The sequence below is a fragment of the Mobula hypostoma genome, chromosome 8, assembly GCF_963921235.1.
Source record: "Mobula hypostoma chromosome 8, sMobHyp1.1, whole genome shotgun sequence".
NCBI lineage: Eukaryota > Metazoa > Chordata > Chondrichthyes > Myliobatiformes > Myliobatidae > Mobula > Mobula hypostoma.
Genome location: NC_086104.1, coordinates 10,976,979 through 10,999,527, shown reverse-complemented (window position 1 = coordinate 10,999,527; position 22,549 = coordinate 10,976,979). Strand labels below are relative to the sequence as shown.

The window sequence follows — 22,549 nt, the reverse complement described above, 5'->3', positions numbered from 1 at the left end:
CTTGCCATGGTGCAAGAATTGATGATTTAACAGTTAAACTATCACATCTGCCATACCCTCACCCTTTACTTTGGTTGTCCTTCACCCAGTTTGATTCTTTCTACACCCGTTTCTGTATCAGTTAATCAGTTTAGTTCATTCAATTCATTGTCATTTTTCATTAGCATCCTGTTTGTTATTTTTGTTTAATTATGCACTGCACTATATACCTACAAAGCAATCAAGTTTTTATTTAATATAATAAACATTACTTAATGTTACTTTCTTTAATGAAATAGAAAGATTTCTGTAATGTTTAATTTTTGGAAAATGACAAAGTGAAATTTGTGTTCTTTTAATTGACATACAAATGCAGAAGATAAAAATTAAACTTCTAAAACAAATTTATATAAAAATCTAGGCTGCTGAAGACTTTTGCATGGTAATATATATTACTGTAAATTGTCCTGTGATTAAGTTAGGGGAGGAATAAAATGGAGACAGTGGTGTGAAAATCAAAAAAACATACAGTGAGCAGTAGTTCTGTGGGCAACAATGCCTCGTTAATGAGAGAGGTTAGAGGAAATTGGACAGACTGGTTCAAGCTGACGGGAAGGTGACTATAACTGAAATAATTGTGTGTTACAACAGAGGTGTGCGGAAGAGCACCCACTTTGTTAGGAGGTACCTGATAAAGTGACCACTGAGTGTGCAGCAACGATAAGGGCTGTTTGGCCCAACCAGTCTATGCTAACCACGGTATCCATCCAGCTAGTCCCAATTCCCTGTGTTAAACCCTGCCCCTCCACTTAGATAGGAACGTGCTCCTTAAAAGATGCCATTGTACCTGCCTCAACCACTTCCTCTGGCAGCTTGTGATTGCTAATTACTTTCTACGTAATGCATTATTATTAGATTAGGAATGTGGCTGATTTCCCTTTGACAGAATCCCACATTGAGTTGGGCGATTTTTGTGGCATAGGCCCCCATATTACAAGGTGTGCTTGTATTCCCAGAAAGTAAGTCATGTAGAGATTTTTGTAATGGCAAGACATGTCTTTGTTGCTCTGTGCTTGTACTTGCTGGACTTTAGAAGAATAATGGGGGATCTCATTGAAACCTATCGAAAGGTCTTGATAGAGTATATGTGGAGAGTATGATTCTTGTATTAGGAAGTCTGATATCAGAGGGCACAGCCTCAGAATGGGAGAACATCCCTTTAGAACAGAGATTAGGAATTTCTTTAGTCAGAGGATGGTGAATCTGTATTCATTGCCTCAGACGGTTGGGGAGGCCAAGTCATTGGGTGTATTTAAAGTGGAGATTGATGAGTTCTTGATTAGTAATGGCATCAAAGGTTACAGGGAGATGGCAAGAGAGTGGGGTTGAGAGGGATAATAAATCAGCCATGGTGTAGCAGACTTGATGGGCCAAATGGACTAATTTTGCTCTGGTGTCTTTATAGTCTTATGTCATCTGTGCATGTATTAATGAGATAAGAGTTAAAAATTGAAAAATTTGTGTTGATTTATTTACTTTTCACATAACTTCTATGAGACCCAATTACATTCTGTATCTCAAATTTTTAGGTGGTGGTTTGTGAATTCCTGTAACTTGGGATCGCCTGTAAATCACTATTACCTTAGACTATATTTCCTTTTATCCCCTTTATCTTTAATCTTGCACTAGTATCATTGTTTATTTTGCTAATTTTGCCCAAGTGTGAGATTTGTATAATTTGTGTTCATTTAAGTTTATATAATTTACATTTGCCTTCAAATGTACGGTGCTGCTGCTGCTGTAAAAAGCAGATTTTCATGGCTTATCTATTCTGAGTATGACAGCAAGCTTGAACTCTTGAGCTAGGGATTCCCACACTTTGGTGAAGATGTTGCATTGTTACATGGAGGCTTTAGAGATGTCTGAAGCAACACACATAAAACACTGGAGGAACTCAGCAGGTCAGACAGCATCTATAGAAAAGATTAAGCAGTCAACATTTTGGGCTGAGTCCCTTCTTAAGGATTGGGAAAGTGGGAGGAGTGGATGAAGACTAGCTGGAAGGTCATGGGTGAAGCCAGGTAGGTGGAAAAGGTCAAGGGCTGGAGAAAAAAGCATATGATAGAAGAGGAGAGTGGACCATAGAAAGTGAAGGAGGAGGGGACCCAGGGGGAAGTAATAGGCAGCTGAGAGGAAGTGAAAGGTCAGAGTGGAGAATAGACTGGGTGGGGGGGGGGAGGGAAAAATTTGTTCACAGGAAGGAGAAATGGATATTCATGCCATCAGGTTGGAAGGTACCCAGATAGAATATAAGGTGGTGCTCCGCCACCCAGAGGGTGGCCTCATCTTGGCTTGAGGAAGCCAACGATTGCCACGTTGGCATGGAAATGAGAAATGGAATTAAACTGTTTGACCATCAAGAAGTCCGGCTTGTGGGAAATGGTGTGGAAATTCCTTGTTGTGACATAGCGTATTATAGATTAGTGGCTTCAGTAGTTGGATGCCAGGTAAGGAGATGATGTGACCCACCCACTGTAGCTAGCTTTGTGAGATTATAGCCTTGGTGTTAACCTGGGAGATAATGTTACTGTTGGTTTGCATATCTGCAGTAGATTGGGAAGATTTTTGAGAAGTGACTTTGCTGTCCTCCAATGCTTTAAGGTACCTGCTGTGACCAATCCAGGTCTCCAGTGAATGCAGGAGGTCAGGGGACAGTGCTCTCAAGGGACCTTAAGTTTGGTGTCTGCTTCGAAATCTTGTTTTTGAACACCTGTTCCTCATGCGGCCAAGGATTATGTTCACACTGTAGATGTGCTGCTGGATTTCATCATTGTTGTTTATCCTCTCTGAGAGATGGAAAATGAATCTTATTGGCCATGTTCCCATGGCCCCTACCTATTAGGGCAGGGCAGGGGCTCTCAACCTGCCCTAATGATAGGGGCCCATGGCATCAAAAAATTGGGAACCTCTGTGTCAGGGGATGCATCAAGGTTGGGCCCAGATTGGCGAAGATCCTTTTACCTTTTGGAATTTTGGTATCACGCCCATCTCCACATGCCCTTCAATGAAAGATATTAATGGTTGGTGCTTGCCTCCATGTGTGCACATCCATGAGCATCCGCTGTAATTGTATGACTGAATTTGATGTGATCTTAGCTTTGGAGTGAAGTTGGCAGAGGTTGAACAGTTCCTTGCTTGTCCTGTAGATCAGGGGTGGTGAATCTTTTTTGCAAGCATCAAGTTCAAGTTGAGATTTATTGTCATGCGACTCTACACAGCTAAATGAAGCAACATTCTTCTGAGACTAAGGTGCAAAACACAGTACATATATTACATACAACACATAAAATAATATTAACAGATGATAAAAAATCTAGATGTTCCCATTGACATAAAGTGCATATATGACATATAGTTAAATATACAACAGTATAATGCTACTAGCACTGTCATAAATAATGTGTTCTGGGTGGTAGCAGGGTGTTCAGAAGTCTCACAGTCTGGGGGATGAAGCTGTACCCAACCTAACAGTCTTTGTTGTTACACTGCGGTACCTTCTGCCTGATGGTAAAGAGGTCAATGAGATTGTGGGATAGATGGAAGGGGTCCGTGACCATATGCCCAAATTGGCAAAAATCTTCTGTAAAAAAGACCCTTTCACATGCCATGATAATTTTGGGCAAAGATTAGCATTACTTAATAAACTAGTAATAATAATTGTGGACTTATTTTAAGGAGCAAGGATGAGTCCTGTTAATTTACACGTGTTCATGGTTTTACACTTACATGCATAAGAGGTAGAATGAAGTAAATGAAGCCTTTTAGCAAACCTGTCCAAAAATGATTAATATTAATCTTTAAAATAAGACAACTGAAAAATAAATATTCATGGAGGCAGTAAACTGCATACAGTATTTACTGTTAATATCTCTTCCATGTTTACTCACAAAAAGTAGAAGTGTAAGAGCAAAGCCAATTCTGTCTGGCCCAACCATTTACTATCCAAATACAGATGTGTGCACCAGGTCCATGAGGATTTCAAAATATATCATCCAACATCACAAGTTCTCACATCCGTCCAGCTGTGTGAGGCGTTTTCTGTGACAACATCTCACTGCTCTCAGGTTGTAAAGGATTTGCTTCTTCATTTGACAGTCAGGGTAATCATAATGTAACTTCTTATGGGTGGGGTTTAAAGAATCAAGGGGCGGCCCTGCATGCCACATGCCAAAAAAATTTTTTCAGTTGTCATGTTGGTCCACCACCTCTGCATCAACTCCATTCCACCAAGGAGCTTGTTGGAGGTGAAGAATTGCTGAGATAATGATGGAAGAGAGAATTAGCTGGATGACGAGTCCTTTTTTGAGTCCAGTCTGCACTAGAATTGGGTCTGCAATGCATGTAGCACAGATTTCTATAGTGATTTAAGGACCCTAAGTTTGAGATAACTCTTCCATAATCTTTCCCTTTGAAGTTGAAAAAGTTTTAGTGATAGTGACAAATCTATAGGGTTGTTGATAGATATATTGTGCAGGAGACTCATGCTCAAAGTCAAAGTAAAATATATTATCAAAGTACATATATGTCGTCATATGCAACCCTGAGGTTAATTTTCCTGTGGGCATACTCAGCAAATTTATGGAATAGTAACTATAACAGGTTAACAGGAGTGCAAAAGACATCAAACTGTGCAAATGCAAATATAAATAAATAGCAATAAATAACGAGAACATGAGTTGAAAAGATCTTAAAGCGAGTTAATTGATTCTAGGAACATTTCAATGATGGGGCAAGTGGGTGTAGTTATCTTCTACTCACGAGCCTTTTGGCTAAGGGGTAGTAATTGTTCTTGAATCTGGTGGTGTGAGTCCTGAGGTTCTTGTACCTTCCACCTGATGATAGCAGCGAGAAGAGAGCATGACCTGGCTGGTGGGGATCTCTGATGATGTGAGGACCTCGGGGTGGTGGGGACCTCTCATGTGTGGCCTTGCTGGATGGAAAATACATTACAAATTTGAAGGCACTCTTTATCCTCCCCGGAGACCAATGGGAAATGTTCTTGCAGTTTAGTGTCTGACAATAATAAAAAAAAGTGATGGCAATTAGTTAGTTTTATTTTTGAGATGGAAAGAAACTGTCATGAAATAAATTCACTTTCCTTGGTTTGTAGGGAATGGAACATTTGGCATTCATACTATTAGCAATCCTTGGTGCTTTTTTCTCCAGTACTTTTCTTATGGTTGGCTGACTGCTCCTAGATTCATTGGAGAAGAGAAGAATATTTTCCTGTACATAGTTGACCAGGGTACGACATCTTTATAGAAAGCAGCCACACTTAAATAGGGAATAGTAGAGTATAATGGTGTTGAGTAAAGAGTGATCATCCATGAGGAAAGAGGAGACTTAAACAGGATTCAGTATTTGATAGGAAACACTCAGAATAGGTTAAATCATTTTTATTTTATTCATTCATTGAAGTGTAGGATAATGAGGGGTGATAATATAGAAGTGAATTAAATTATGTGTGACATAGATGAATGCAGAGTTTTTTTCCATGATTGGGGTTTGATGTGAGAAGCTGGGAGCTGATAGGCTGAAGAAGGAAGATTCTGACAGGAGAGTGGACCATGGGAAATAGAGAAGGAGGAGAGGCACCAGAGGGAGGTGGTAAACAGGTGAGGTGAAAAATGGTAAGAGAAAAACTAGAATAGGGAATGGGAAAAAAAGAGAAGTTGTGGGGAATGAGAGAGAAACTGTTCATGCCATCAGGTTGGAGGCTACCTAGAGTAGATATGAGATACTACTCTTCCAACCATTAGCTTCTCTTAACTTCTGGTAATCCCACCCCTCCCCATTCTCTAATCTGGCTCCCTCTTACCCTTTCTCCTCGCCTGCCCATTAACTGTCTAGCGTCCCTCTTCTTTTCCTTTATCGCATGGTCTATTGACCTCTCCTATTAGATCCTCCTTTAGCCCTTTACCTTTTCCACCTATCATCACTGAGTTTCTCACTTCATTCTCCCTCTCCCACCTTCCACCTCACCTGGTTTCATCAATCACCTGCCAGTTTATAGTCCTTTCCCGTCCCCCACTTTTTTATTTTGGCTTCTTTCCCCCTTTCCAGTCCTGAAGAAGGGTCTCGGCCTAAAATATTGACTGTTTATTCCTATCTTCACTCTGACCTGCAGAGTTCCTCCAGTTTGTGTGTGTGTTGCTCAAGATTTCCAGGATCTGCAGAATCTCTTGTGTGTATGCTGGGCAAAATGGGACTAGCTTTGAAGGGATTCTTGATTGGCATAGACCAGTTGGGCGAAATGGCCTATTACTATGTTATCTGATTGCATGGGTTGTGCACATAACCGCCATTGAATTGAATTGACTTTATTTCTTACATCCTTCACATACATGAGGAGTGAAAATCATTATGTTATGTCTCCGTCTAAATGTTCAATGTGTGATCATAGTAATTTATAATAATTTATGATAGAACAGTCAATGTAATATAGAGTACAGTCAAATCAGTGTGTGTTCATCAGTCTGATGGCCTGGTTAAGAAGCTGTCCCGGAGCCTGTTGGTCCTGGCTTTTATGCTGCGGTACTATTTCCCTGATGGTAGCAGCTAGAATAGATTGTGGTTGGGGGTGATTCGGTTCCCCAATGATCCTCCGGGCCCTTTTTTCACACCTGTCTTCCTCAACCGTCTGAGGTGAAAGAGACCTTTTTCACGACACAGCCGGTGTGTACAGACCATGTGAGGTGGATTGAGTTATTGAGAGCCATATTGATGAGTCTGGAATCATGTGAAAGTCAGGCCAAGTAAGATTGACGGATTCTCTTCTGAAAGAACCTGGTTGTACAGTTGGCCCTCCTTATCCGCGAGGGATTGGTTCCGGGACCCCTTGTGGATACCAAAAGTCATGGATGCTCAAGTCCCTTATTCAACCTGTCTCAATGCAGTGGATCTTAGGACCCAGCGGCGGCGAGCTCTGTTCACGAAAGTAATCACGATCACAATTGAAAATAAAGTGGAAATAATAAGGCGATCAGAAAGAGGTGAAATTAACTTATCAAGAATACATTTTTTTAGATATTTACAAGTTAGAAATTTCCTAAGTACTATACTTTCTTCCTTTCCAATGCTTCCTCCTATATATATTTTAGATTCGATAATTAACCTTAATCCATGTCAGAAAGGTGCATCGGCTATGATTTATAATATTATTATGAAACTTAGGAAAGCTCCATTTGATAAGATTAGGGTAGATTGGGAACAGGAATTGGGGCTTACCATTTCTGTGGATGATTGGGGGCAGATTTTACAATTAGTTAATACTTCCTCTATTTGTGCTAAACATTCCCTAATTCAATTTAAAGTGGTTCATAGAGCACATATGTCCAAAGATAAGTTAGCGCGTTTTTACTCGCATATTAATCCTTTCTGTGATAGATGTTCGGGGCAGATAGCCTCTTTAACTCATATGTTTTGGTCTTGCCCTACTTTGGAAACTTTTTGGAGAGATATTTTCAATATTATTTCTAAGGTATTAAATATAGATATCTCTCCTCACCCTATTACTGCTATCTTTGGACTACCTAAAAGTTCTAGTAATCTTTCCCCTTCAGCCCGTAGAATGATTGCATTTCTTACTTTAATGGCGAAAAGATGTATTTTACAACATTGGAAAGAGCTTAATGCTCCAACTACCTTTTTTTGGTTTTCTCAGACGATTTTATGTTTGAATCTGGAGAAAATTAGAAGTAACCTTTATGATTCTTCATTTAAATTTGAACAGATTTGGGGACCTTTTATTCGATATTTTCATTTAATGTAATATTTACCCTTCTTGTTTTTTCTTCACTGTTTTAATGGAGGTCGGGATTGAGGACGTGATTTTAAGTTTAACTCTGTTTGGTTTCAAGTTAGCCCATTGCTTTTAGTTAGTTGCACGGTGGGTTTTTTTTTTGGGGTTTTTTTTTTCTTTTTTTTTTCCATTGATATATATAAAATCTAGTATACTATTATGTTATCTTGGTTTCTTATGCTTAAATTACATTGTTTGTAGTATTTTCTTTTTGGTATTGTTATCTTTTGGAATTTTATTATACTTTAACATTGTATTAATGTTTATATGGCTTACCTTTTTTGTATACTTACTCAATAAAAAGATTTAAAAAGAAAGAAAGAAAGAGGTGAAATGCCATCGGTCATTGGAAAAGCGTTAGGCTACAGTCGGTCAACAATCAGAACAATTTTAAAGGATAAAGTGAGAAAGGCCCTGCCCCAATGAAAGCTACAATTATTACTAAGCAACGCAGTGGTTTAATTATTGGGTTTTGGGGTTTTGGGTTTTTGATCCTTCAAGTCAACCCGGCACAGATGAAGAGCACACTCAGGAGCGGTCTGTCACTGGATCGAACTCGGGAACTTCCGTTCCCAAGCCCAGCGCTGAAACATACGTTTCTTAAGTGTTTTATATGCATAAAAAGGTAAAATATATACTAAGACAATCGTTTGACTAACTGACGCTAAATAATACCAGATTTGACTTACTTAGTAAGAGAACTTCCAGTTTTTTTTCGATCCAGATCCACGATAACCTACACACATCCTCTCGTATACAGGTGTCCCCCGCTTTTCGAACGTTCGCTTTACGAAACTTCACTGTTACGAAAGACCTACATTAGTGCCCTGTTTTCGCTAACAGAAGGTGTTTTCACTGTTACGAAAAAATCAGTGCACGATAAAAGGCAGCGCGTGCCCCGAGCAACTGCTCTCTCCCGGATTTGGAACTATATTCTCGCCAGCATTGCTTAAACACGTGCCTGTGAGCAACCGTTTGCAAGATGAGTTTATGGTATCAGAAAAGCCTGAAAGAGCTTGTAAGGGTGTTACACTTAGAGTAAAACTAGACATAATTAAGCGTTTTGATCATGGTGAACGAAGTAAGGACTAAGTGAGTTTGGCTTGTGGAAGCTGACGAAGATGATGTTGAAGAGGTTTTGGCGTCCCGTGACCAAGAACTGATAGATGAAGAGCTGATGCAATTGGAAGAGGAAAGGATAACAATCGAAACCGAATGAGTAATGATAAAGTACGACTTTAATTTTGAAAGGGTACGTTGGTCTATGGGATATTTGCAGGATGGTTTGCATGCTTACAAAGAACTGTATGATGGAAAAATGCGCGAGGCTAATCAGTCAAGCAAGCCTTCCACATCAGCCACAGCAGGTGACGAACCTCAACCTTCGACCCCGAGGCGGGCAGTCATAGAAGAAGATGAGCTGCCTGCTGTAATGGAAACAGACGACGATGAGATGACACTCCAGTGTCCCACCACCCCAACACCCAGGCCGCGGACAGATACCGATTTGCGAAGAATGCAGCGGTAGCCGGGAGACACACACAACACATCTTTAAGAAAAAAGCCGAAATAAACAAGCTAATTAATTGGGTACCGCCCAGCACGTAATTGTTGGCTGAGATCAGAGGCGATGCAATCGACAATCACCTCTGATCTGGGCCGACAATTACGTGCCGGGCAGCACCAAATTAATTAGCTTGTTTATTTTGGCTTTTTTCTTAAAGATGTGCTGGGTGCGTTCTGGCTACCGCTAGACCCCTGCATGCTTCGCGAATCGGTATCGGTTCGCTGCCCGAAGGATGGGGGCTACTGCACCACCCAAACTCCGACGACTCGGTCTAACACACCATCATCAGTGTGCTCGGCGCTGTCCCAATTCCGGTAAGTGATACTATACTGTACATACATTATTTCTACTTTATATCGGCTGCGTATTTTTACGTGTTATTTGGTATGATTTGGCAGCTTCATAGCTTAAAGGTTACTGGAGAAAGTGTTCCTGCCGAGAGCGCTTGCACCGTGTTTTTGCCGACGGCGCTTGCGTGAGATTTTCGCAACGGAGAACGGTTCAGGCAATGATTGTGGAAAAGTATTTCTACTTTATATAAGCTGTGTATTTATCATATCGTTCCTGCTTTTACTATATGTTACTGTTATTTTAGGTTTTAAGTGTTATTTGGCATGATTTGGTAGGTCATTTTTGGGTCTGTGAACGCTTGCAGAATTTTCCCATGTAAATAAATGGTAATTGCTTCTTTGCTTTACAACATTCCGGCTTACGAACCGTTTCATAGGAATGCTCTACCTTCGGATGGCGGGGGAAACCTGTACTTTAAATCATCTCTAGATTACTTATAATACCTAATACAATGTAAATGCTATGTAAAATAGTTGTTATACTGCATTGTTTAGGGAATTATGACAAGAAAAAAAGTCTGTACATGCTCGAACGAGTGCTGGATGAGCACTTCCGGGTTTTCTCGATTCGCGGTTGGTTGAATTCGCGCATGTGGAACTCACAGATAAGGAGGGTCGACTGTAATACTATATTATGCATTCTGTTTTCTTTTTAGTCAGTTAGTATGGAGTGATCTGTCTGGAAAGCATACGTAAGTTTTTCCATTGTAGTTTGGTATTTGTGACCATATTAAAACTATACCAAGTGAAGCAGCCTGGTTCATGCAGCAGTCCAGTAACTTCATGGTTATCTTCATCCAAGTTTACTTTATGATGTTCATTCACATTCTGCAGCTGCCACACTGGGATTCAAAGCTGCCTCTCAGAATCAGTGGTCCAGAATTCTGGCTGCTCGACAAGGCATTTAACCACAATCACTCTAACCCTGATGCTCCAAATTACATCTTCTGGGTGTATCTGGGTGTAGATAATCCATTGGACGGAACAACTTGTTTGAATTATTGACAGCTGTTCGACTGATAACATCCATTACTACGTAGGCCATGCTGTCTTCTCACTAGCACTATGGGGCAGTTGATACATGAGTCTTGGGTCCCACATCTGCAGGTTCAGGAACAGTTATTACCCAACAGGCTCCTGAACAATGTTTCCTCAAAGTTGTGCACATGTGCCTGCTCACATATCTAGTGAAGAAGAAAAAAGCCCTTAACTCCGGGTGGAGTCATCGGGACACCGTCATGACGGTGTTTTTTTTAGCAGGCTTTCTTACTTTTCATGGTTACTCTGCTGAGTAAAGGCCCTTCCTCTTTTGGGAATCCAATAAATTGTTCCCTTATCCATAAGGAGCCAAGACTCATAAGACCATAAGATATCGGAGCAGATTTTGGCCAATTAGTCCTTCAAATCTGCTCTGTCACTTCATCATGGATGATCCATTTTCCCTCTCAGCCCCAATCTCCTGCCTTCTCCCTGTATCCCTGATTAATCAAGAATATATCAACCTCTGCCTTAAATATACCCAATAATGGCCTCCACCACCACCCGTGGCAATGAATTCCACAGATTTGCCACTTTCTGGCAGAAAAAAATTCCTCATCTCTGTTTTAAATGGTCGTCGGTCTATTCTGAGGCTGTGTCTTCTGGTCTTAGATGCCCCCATTACCAGAAACATCCTCTCCACATCCACTCTATTGAGGACTTTCAACGTTTGGTAGGCTTCAGTGAGATCCCCTCTCATTTTTCTGAATTCCATTGAGTACAGGCCCATAGCCATCAAATGCTCCTCATATGATAAGCCTTTCAATCCCAGAATCGTTTTTGTGAATTTCTTTGAAAACTCTCCAATGTTGGAATATCCATTCCTGGGTAACGGGCACAAAGCTGCTCGCAATACTCTGAGTGAGGCCTCAGTGGTGCCTTATAAAGACTCAACATTACAGCGTTGCTTTTGTATTCGGGTCCTCTCGAAATGAACGCTATCATTGCGTTTTCCTTCCTCACCACTGACCCATTGATCATCACTGGCAGACTGTTTGCCATCAGGTTAATCCTTGATTCAACTGATTGTGTTTAAATAGGATGCCAGTGGAAGATTACATTAGTCATACGTTTACCTCTCAGAACAAAATAGTACTAATTGCCACTGGTGGACTGGAGCTTCTGTATGGAGCCTCTTGGCAGAGAATTTGCTGATCATGGCAGTGAGTGGAAATGTGAGCAGAACTTAATGTGCTGTGACAAGGGGTAGCCTGGGATGAATGGTGGATAGAGTGATTCACACTGAGTCACAAGTGTCATGCAGCTTGGTAATTGCCTTGCCAGCAGCTCAGTGATGTAAAAGGCATCTGACATATTTAAAATAGAAAGTGACACACTGATTTCAATTCAGACTTAGAGAAAATACAGTTTTTGGTTATTTTAACCATTGCAATTTTCTGAATTTTAGTGAAATTTAGTGGGATTCCAGCCTTAGTTATTTCAGCCAAGTGGGAGAGGGTTTGGGAAAGAGCTGGGTGCACAGTTCTACACTAACTTTGCAGGAATTTGTGCATCGGAGAACTTGGCCTGGAGCATTAAAAGGTGCATTTCCTGGCCAATACCTAGCAGTGGAGAGATGTCAAGTTCCAAGAGGCAGGAGTCCTCCAATAATTGGACACAGGTTTATCGGTCCTAATGAAGAGTCTCGGCCCGAACCATTGGCTCTTTATTTCTTAAAAATAAAAGCTGCCTGACTGATGCAGTTCCTCCAGCATTTTGTATGTGTTATTCTGGATTTCCAGCATCTGCAGAATATTTTGTGTTTATTGGGTGGTGATAGTTTGGCAGTTGTGTGGCTGCAGAATTCATTCCACATCTCTTGACTGTGCAGGAAGGCAGGCAGGCAAAGAATTTGAGGAGCCATTGGGGCCAGAGTGATAAATCATGCGCACAATATTCAGATACCACTGCCTGACAAATTAATGTGGCACAGATTCTGCCCTAACTCCATCTAAAGCAGGGGTTCCCAACCTGCAGTCCATGGCATAAAAAAATTGGGAACCCCTGATCTAAAAGTTGGCATAGTGGGCCAAATCTCAAATATTGATGAGTCTGTGTACAGGAAGGCAATAGACAGTCTAGTGACATGGTGTCATGCTGACAACCTTTCCCTCAGTGTCAACCATACCAAAGAGCATCATTTGATTTCATGAAGGAGGGCAGTGTGCCTGCTTCTGTTTATAGTAATGGTGGAGAGGGTTGAGAGCTTCCTGGGAACTCGGAACATCTCCAATGGTTTGCTCTGATCCAGTAATGGAAATACCATCACCAAGAGAGTATCCCTACTTCCTCAGGAGGCGAAGGAAATTTGACACGACCTCATTGACCCTCACCGATTTTTATAGATGCACCATTGAAAGTATCGTATCCCAGCACATCTTAGCTTGGTGCGGTAGCTGCTCTGCTAAAGGCTCGGCAAACTGTCGAGAGTTGTGGACGCAGCTCAGCACATCAGAGACCAGCCTCCCGTTCATGGACTCTATTCACACTTCTCACTGCCTCAGAAAAGCAGCCAACATAATCAAAGAACCCACTCACACCAGATCTTCCCTCATAACGGGCAGAAGATATAAAACCTTGAAAATGTGTCGGTCAAGGGCAGATTATATCCCACTGTTGAAAGACTATTGAGCAGTCCTCTTGTCCGATAAGATGGACTCTTTACCTCATGGTCTACCTTGAATCTTATTGTCTGTCAGAGAGAGTTACACTTTCTCTGCATTCTGTTATTGTTTTACCCTGTACAACCTCAATGTACTGATATACATAATAATGTGAGCTGTATGGATATCATGCAAGACCAAGTTTTCTTTTACTGTAGCTTAGTACGTGACAATAATAAATCAATTACCAATTAATCTGGTGACCATACACAAACTGAAGACTAGCTGTTGGAGGTATAATCCCTGGTTGTTGTTGGGGAGGTGACGACACAAAGGTTGGAGGTGTTGTGGATACTGTGGAGGGCTGTCAGAGGTTACAGCAGGACATTGATAGGATGCAAAACTGGGTTGGGAAGTGGCAGATAGAGTTCAACCCAGATAAGTGTGAAGTGGTTCATTTTGGTAGGTCGAATATGAGGGCAGAATATAGTATTAATGGTAAGACTCTTGGCAATGTGGAGGATCAGAGGGATCTTGGGGTCCAAGTCCATAGGACGCTCAAAGCAGCTGCACAGGTTGACTCTGTTGTTAAGAAGGTAGATGGTGTATTGGCCTTCATCAATCGTGGAACTGAATTTAGGAGCTGAGAGGTAATGTTGCAGCTATATAGGACCCTGGTCAGACCCCACTTGGAGTACTGTGTTCAGTTCTGGTCACCTCATTACAGGAAGGGTGTGGAAGCCATAGAAAGGGTGCAGAGGAGATTTACAAGGATGTTGCCTGGATTGGGGAGCATGCCTTATGACAGTGGTCCTCAACTACCGGGCCTCAAAGATGTGCTACCGGGCCACAAGGAGACAATATGACTTGGCGATATGAAACGATATGAGTCAGCTGCACCTTTCCTCATTCCCTGTCACGCACTATTGAACTTGAACACCCCCCCCCCCCCCCGCCCGGTCCGTGGTGAGAAAAAGGTTGGGGACCCCTGCCTTATGAAAACAGTTTGAGTGAACTTGGCCTTTTCTCCTTGGAGTGATGGAGGATGAGAGGTGACCTGATAGAGGTGTATAAGATGATGAGAGGCATTGATCGTGTGGATAGTCAGAGGCTTTTTCCCAGGGCTGAAATGGCTGCCACAAGAGGGCACAGGTTTAAGGTGCTTGAAATTAGGTACAGAGGAGATGTCAGGGGTAAGTTTTTTACTCAGAGTGGTGAGTGCGTGGAATGGGCTGCAGGCAATGGTGGTGGAGGGGAATACGGTAGGGTCTTTTAAGAGACCTTTGGATAGGTACATGGAGCTTAGAAAAATAGAGGGCTATAGGTAAGCCTAGTAATTTCTAAGGTAGGGGCATGTTCAGTACAACTTTGTGGGCCGAAGGGCCTGTATTGTGCTGAGGGTTTTTATGTTTCTATGGAAATCTGCTCACCCAAAATTATTGTTTTGTAAATGTACAGTACTGTGCAAAAGTTTTAGGCACTTATATATAGCTAGACTTTTGCTCAGTTCTGTAATTGAATGCTGCTGTGACATTTTAGTTTAAATTTTTTTTGAAGAAGGTGTGGAAACTTTTCTTCCGTTTTTCAAAAGTGGTAGAGCTCCTGGCCTTCAAGTGTGGCTTAGCCACTAAGCCCAGTGGAACCATTTCTACTAACAGGAAAAGGGGCGCCTTAAAACCAGCCACTTTGGGCAGATGGGGCTCGTCAGCCGTGGTTGGCGGCTCATCTGGGAGAACGAAAACTCCAATCTCAAACCTCTGCTGCCTTCCGGCTATACCCAGTCACGGGGAAGGCTTCGGGAGTAAACCCTGAGGGTAAAAATCAGGAGCTGGAGTCCCTAAGGAGTTCAGTGCTGACTGGCAACTCCTGCGACCCTGCTGGTACCAAACTGTATCGGTCTCTGCTGTTCCTTTGGGTTCATCAGGTGCGCGGAGAGGGTGAGCTTGCTACATGGACAACAGCTTGCTCTCCGTGTCATACTGCCCAGGCTTGCGTATCTAGACAGCTAGGACACAACTCTGGTCAACTCTGACTGACAGAGGCCCTCACCTCCCCAGAGGTTCTGAAGCATGAAGCTTGATTGTATGGTGCAGTGCATATCTTCTTGATGTTCCTTTCTACAAAGGAAAGCAGCAAGCTCCATTTCCCTTCTAGGTCTCTGGAAGATAGGCTGCATTGAAAATGGGAAGACTAGTTTGTTATTCTCTTATTCTTTTTGAATGTTGAAAGGCATGGACAGAGTGGATGTGGCAAAGTTGTTTCCCATGATGGGGGAGTCTAGTACGAGAAGGCATGACTTAAGGATTGAAGGGCGCCCATTCAGAACAGAGATGTGAAGAAATTTTTTTAGCTAGGGGGTGGTGAATCTATGGAATTTGTTGCCACGGGCGGCAGTGGAGGCCAAGTCATTGGGTGTATTTAAGGCACAGACTGATAGGTATCTGAGTAGCCAGGGCATCAAAGGTTATGGTGAGAAGGCGGGGGAGTGGGACTAAATGGGAGAATGGATCAGCTCATGATAAAATGGCGGAGCAGACTCGATGGGCCGAATGGCCGACTTCTGCTCCTTGGTCTTATGGTCTTATTATATTAACAATGTGGTTTATGAGCAAGATACCAACGGAGCAAACATCTGCTTACAATTGTTGTGGTAGTTTCTCGTGTAATATTGAGACCTTTTATGACGAGATCGGAGAAAGAAATACAGAAGTGTTCTTAGTAACATACAAAAATTGCTGGAGGAATTCAGCAGGTTAGACAGCATCCATGGAAAAGTATAAATAGTGGGAAGGGGAAGGAGGACGAGCTGGAAGGTGGTCAGTGAAGCCAGGTGGATAAGAAAGTTAAAAGGCTAGAGAGGAAGGAAGTTCATCCTTCCCTGCCTTTGTAGGCTCTTTTGACTTTGATTAGAGGAAAGAAAATAGATTTATTTGTCACACGTTCATCGAAAGTGTGGTGAAATGTGTTATTTGCGTCAATGACCAACACAGAAAGATGATGTTTTGGGGGCAGCCCAAAAGTGTTGCCATGATTCTGGCACTAACCTCTCATGCTCACAACTTACTGCAATGTGGGAGGAAACTGACCGCTCTGCTACTGTGCTACCCCCTCATTTGACTTGATTATTCTCTGTCCCTCTGACTTGACTACTGTTTGTCCCACCCGCCAGCTGCCTTACCGTATCATTTTTTTAACTTTATTTTATTTAGAGATACAGCATGGTACAGGCCCTTGCAGCTCAATGAGCCCACACCACCCAATTATACACATGTGACTAATTCACCTCCTAATCTGTGTGTCTTTGGAATGTGGGAAGAAATCGGAGCACCTTGAGGATACCCACATGGTCATGGGGAGAACGTACAAACTCCTCAGCCAGTGCTAGAATTGAACTGGTGTTGCTGGCGCAGTAAGAGCATTACACTAACTGTTATGATACTGCGCTGCTTCGTAGAACCATAGAAACTACAGCATAGAAACAGGCCTTTTGGCCCTTCTTGGCTGTGCCGAACCATTTTTCTGCCTAGTCCCACTGACCTGCACCTGGACCATATCACTCCATACACCTCTCATCCATGTACCTGTCCAAGTTTTTCTTAAATGTTAAAAGTGAGCCCACATTTACCACTTCATCTGGCAGCTCATTCCACACTCCCTCCACTCTCTGTGTGAAGAAGCCCCCCACAATGTTCCCTTTAAATTTTTCCCCTTTCACCCTTAACCCATGTCCTCTGGTTTTTTTTCTCCCTTAGCCTCAGTGGAAAAAGCCTGCTTGCATTCACTGTATCTATACCCATCATAATTTTATAAACCTCTATCAAATCTCCCCTCATTCTTCTATGCTCCAGGGAATGAAGTCCTAACCTATTCAACCTTTCTCTGTAACTCAGTTTCTCAAGTCCTTGCAACATCCTTGTAAACCTTCTCTGCACTCTTCCGACCTTATTAATAGCCTTCCTGTAATTTGGTGATCAAAACTGTACACAATACTCCAAATTCGGCCTCACCAATGCCTTATACATCCTCACCATAACATTCCAACTCTTATACTCAGTACTTTGATTTATAAAGGCCATTGTACCAAAAGCTCTCTTTACGACCCTATCTACCTGTGACGCCACTTTTAGGGGATTTTGTATCTGTATTCCCAGATCCCTCTGTTCTACTGCACTCCTCAGTACCCTACCATTTACCTTGTTTGTTCTACCTTGGTTTGTCCTTCCAAAGTGCAGTACCTCACATTTGTCTGTATTAAACTCCATTTGCCATTTTTCAGCCCATTTTTCCAGCTGGTCCAAATCCCTCTGCAAGCTTTGAAAACCTTCCTCACTGTCCACTACACCTCCAATCTTTGTATCATCAGCAAATTTGCTGATCCAATTTACCACATTATCATCCAGATCATTGATATAATGACAAATAACAATGGACCCAGCACTGATCCCTGTGGCACACCACTAGTCACAGGCCTCCACACAGAGAAGCAATCCTCCACTACCACTCTCTGGCTTCTTCCATTGAGCCAACGCCTAATCCAATTTACTACCTCTCCATGTATATCTAGCGACGGAATCTTCCTAACTAACCTCCCATGTGGGACCTTGTTGAAGGCCTTACTGAAGTCCATGTAGACAACATCCACTGCCTTCCCTTCATCCACTTTTCTGGTAACCTCTTTGAAAAACTCTAATAGATTGGTTGAACATGACCTACCACGCACAAAGCCATGTTGACTCTCCCTAATAAGTCCCTGTCTATCCAAATACTTGTAGATCCTATCTCTCAGTACTCCTTCCAATAATTTACCTACCACCGACATCAAACTTACCAGCCTATAATTTCCCCGATTACTTTTAGAGCCTTTTTAAAATAACGGAACAACATGAGCTATCCTTCAGTCCTCCGGCACCTCACCTGTAGACACCAACATTTTAAATATATCTGCCAGGGCCCCTGCAATTTCAACACTAGTATCCTTCAAGGTCTGAGGGAATACCCTGTCAGGTCCTGGGGATTTATCTACTCTGATATTCCTCAAGATAGCAAGCACCTCCTCCTCCTCCTCCTCAATCTATATAGGTTGCATGACCTCACTACTTGTTTGCCTTATTTCCATTGACTCCATGCCAGTTTCCTTAGTAAATACAGATGCAAGAAACCCATTTAAGGTCTCCCCCCATTTCTTCCATATATAGCCGACCACTCTGAACTTCAAGAGGACCAGTTTTATCCCTTACTATCCTATTGATCTTAATATACCTGTTGAAGCTCTTTGGATTATCCTTCACCTTGACTGCCAGAGCAACCTCATGCCATCTTTGTTGTGGTTCTGACTTGGCTTTCCTACTTATCACTACTAGTTCCTGTACTATGCATTATCAAATGCTTCAGACTACTTCACCACATTAAAGGTGCAATCTTAAGTATTGAACTGGATGCTGTTGGGCTCGTTGCCAGATTTCCACCTGCAGCGCTATGAATCTCTTGTCAGAATTCACCTCGCCTCATTACGCTAAGCATTAGACCTAAAATAGAATTAACTCCAACAACCTTTCCGTGTTCTGTGTTGAGCATGATGACATGTCTCAAATGTTACGGAATGGATATGTCATTACAGAAACTGCCACTTGATGGCAACATTAGTACATTTCTGTATACTGATCACTGGATTGCTTGCAGTGACACCAGCAGAGGAAACACTCAGATTTGTCAATCAGTATGTAAAGAAGAGGCTTTGACAAAGGAAATGTTTAATAGTCAGACAACACGTACATATAACAATAGTTCTAATGTAGGAAAGCATTCCAACATGTGATTCATATGGACTTTTCAAAACACAGTTTCCCATTGCGTCGCATATGGATATACCAAGCAGAAATATAACCAATATTTTAGAGTTGCATTTTAAACATAGAACAGTACAGCATAGGGACAGGCTATATGGCCCACAGTGTTGTGCTGAACCAGCTAAAAAGCAAAAAAAAAACATCCAAACACTAATCCCCCTACCTACACAATGTCCATATTTCCCCCCCCACCCCCCTCATCTTCTTTACATCCATATGCTTATCCAAATGTTTCTTAAAAGCCTCTAGTGTATTTGCTACCACCATACCAGGCAGCACATTTCAGGCATCCACCATTCTGAGTGAAAAAACCTTAATCCTCACATTCTCCTTAAACCTACCCCCTCTCACTTTCAATGTATGGCCTCTGGTAATAGACATTTCAACCCTGGGAAAAAGATGCTCCCTGTCAACTCTAGCTATGCCTATCATAATCTTATAAATCTTTATCAGATCTCTCCTCAGCCTCTGCCACTCCAGAGAAAACAACCCAGATTTATCCACCCTTTCTTGATAGCACATGCCCTCTAACCGAGGTAGCATCCTGTTGAATCTCTCTGCACTCACTCCAAAGCCTCAACATCCTTCCTATTGTGGGGAGACCACTAATTACATACCTCCAGCTCGTATAAGTCTCTTCAATCACTACCTTCTGTCTTCTATGCACAACCAGTTTTGAATCTAACTAGCCAATTCACCACTGACCCAATGATTCGTAATCTTCTGGTTTAGCCTCCCATGAGGGATTTTGTCAAATGCCTTGCTAAAATCCATGTAGACAACACCCACTGTGCTAGCCTCATCATTCTCTCTCATCTCCTTGTCAAAAAATTCAGTCAAGTTGGTAAGACATGTCCTGCCCCGCACAAAGCCATGCTGCTGCTCCCTAATTGGGCCTTGGGTTTCCAAATGCTCATCTGTCCTATCCCTAAGAATTTTCTCCAGCAATTTCCCTACAACTGGTGTGAGACTGACTGGTCTGTAGTTCCCAGGATTTTCCTTTGTTTCCTTCTTAAATAGAGGTACAACATTAGTCATTTGCTAGTCCTCCAGGATCTCATCTGTGGCTAGAGAGGACACAAAGGTATTGTTCAAAATCCAGGCAATCTCGTCTCTTGTCTCCTTCAATAAACTGGGATACGGTAGGTTGTGTTCATGGTTTATGGAAATCTGATGATAGAGGGGAAGAAGCAGTTCCTGAATCTTTGAGTGTGTATCTTCAGGCTCCTGTACCACCTCCTTGTTGGTAGTAATGAGAAGAGGGCATGCCCTGGGTGGTGAGGGTGCTTAGTGATAGATGCTGCCCTCTCGAATACAGAGCTGAGTCTACAAAAGTTACTATAAGTTACAATAAGGAATACTGTATATAGTGCAAAATGAGAACAAAACAGTGAGGTAGTGTTTATGGTTCATGGACAGTTCAGACATTTGATGGAGTGCAAGAAGCTGTTCCTAAAATGTTGGGTGGATGTCTTCAGGCTCCTGTACCACCTCCCTAAATTCAAGGAATAATCAAGAAACTGGAATTGGAGTGGCTCAGGTAAATCTTTGGTTAGAAGGTGGTTATGATGTAGGTAAGGTCTTGAAAGCAAGGTTGGAATTTTTCAGACTCTTTTGCTTAATTAAGAGTCAATACCCTGTCATAAATGGATCAGGCTGAATGGAGTTTGGAGAATTTTACATGACCGCAGGTTTCTGGTGAATAGAGCAAGAGAGGCCAAGCAGTAAGTGTCAAGTTGAGGCAAATAAATGAGCGAGTAAGCAACAGATGGGGCGGTAGTTGAGTTTGTCAAAATTAGGGACGCCAGAATGAGCAATATTTGTGTAGGGAGTCAGAAGTATTTATTTTCAAAGGACCTTCAGCCCGTCCAGCCCATGATGAACTCTTATTCCGCCTGGTCCCATTGACCTGAACCTGGACCATAGCTCTCCACACCCCTCCCATCCATGTACCTATCCAATCTTCTCTTAAATGTTGAAATTGAACCCACATCCAGCACTTCCGGGCAACTCGCTCCTCACTCGCACCAACCTCTTGAGTGAAGAGGTTTCCCCTCGTGTTCCCTTTAAACCATTCACCTTTCATCCTTGACCCATGACCTGTAGTTCTCATCTCACCCAACCTCAGTGGAAAAAGGCCTGATTGCATTTACCCTATTTATACTCTTCATAATTGCGTACACCTCAATCAAATCTCCCTCATTCTCCCGTGCTCCAGGGAATAAAGTCCGCACCCATTCAGCCTTTCCCAATAACTTGGGTCCTTAAGGCTTGGCAATGCTGTTGTAAACTTGGCTGAGTAGAGAGGTTGGGAGAAGCTGCTGGCATCCATGTCAAAGGCTGCAAGTTGGTTGAGAAGGACGAGGGTGAATATCCTTGTCAGTCACAGAAGATTTCAATAGTAACTTTGACAGTGGTAGGGAATCACCATAACACAGCAGTTCTCCTACCTCAGCTCTAGGGACCTGGGTTCGAAACTGACCTCAGATGCTGTTTTGAGTTTGAATGTTTTCTACCTGACCATGCAATTTCCTCTGGATGCTCCATAGCATCAAAGAGCACTGCAACACAGGAATAGGCCCCTCAGCCCATCTAGTCTGTGCTGAACTGTTATTCTGCCTAGACCCATTGACCTGCACCTGAACATTTCTGTAAGACAATTGGCCCATTGAGTCTTCCTCACCATTCCATCATGGCTGATTTATTAACCCTATCAATTCTGTTCTCCTGCCTTTTCCCTGTAACCTTTGATGTTTTTACTAATCAAGAACTTGTCAATCTCAGCTTGAAAAATACCCAATGACTTGCCATCCATAGCAATGAATTCCATAGATACACCAACCTTTGACTGAAGAAATTTCTCCCTATCTCTGTTTTAAAGGGACACCCTTCTATTCTGAGGCTTTACCCTCAGGTCCCAGACTCCCGCACTACAGGAAGCATCCTCTTCATGTTCCCTATGTAGGCCTTTTAATATTCCATAGATTTCAATGAGATCCCCACCCATTCAAGTCAAGTAAGTAGGATAATTTGCAACCATAAATTAGCCCTTATGGTAGTGGCTAAATAAAATCAAAGGGGAGTTAATAGCATGTGTGAGAGAGAATCATTTGCAGTTGGGGTACAGGGAAATAAGATGAGGTCACACAGTTCCCCTGCCTTCAATCTTACCAATGAACCAGACTTGCAGTATTTTATATCACCAGTGTCCATCAGGGCATTTCAGTCACAAGAAAAGTGCTTAAGAAACATATATACCATTTGTTGGACCTGGAGAGGCTGCACCAAGTGCACCGCCATCTTAC

General features: G+C 42.3%; 1 protein-coding gene across 2 annotated transcripts in view; it reads left to right on the top strand.

Moving 5' to 3' along the window:
• Positions 1-22,549, top strand: part of vta1 (vesicle (multivesicular body) trafficking 1) — a 348,619-nt gene that overhangs the window by 11,148 nt on the left and 314,922 nt on the right. The window lies entirely within an intron of this gene.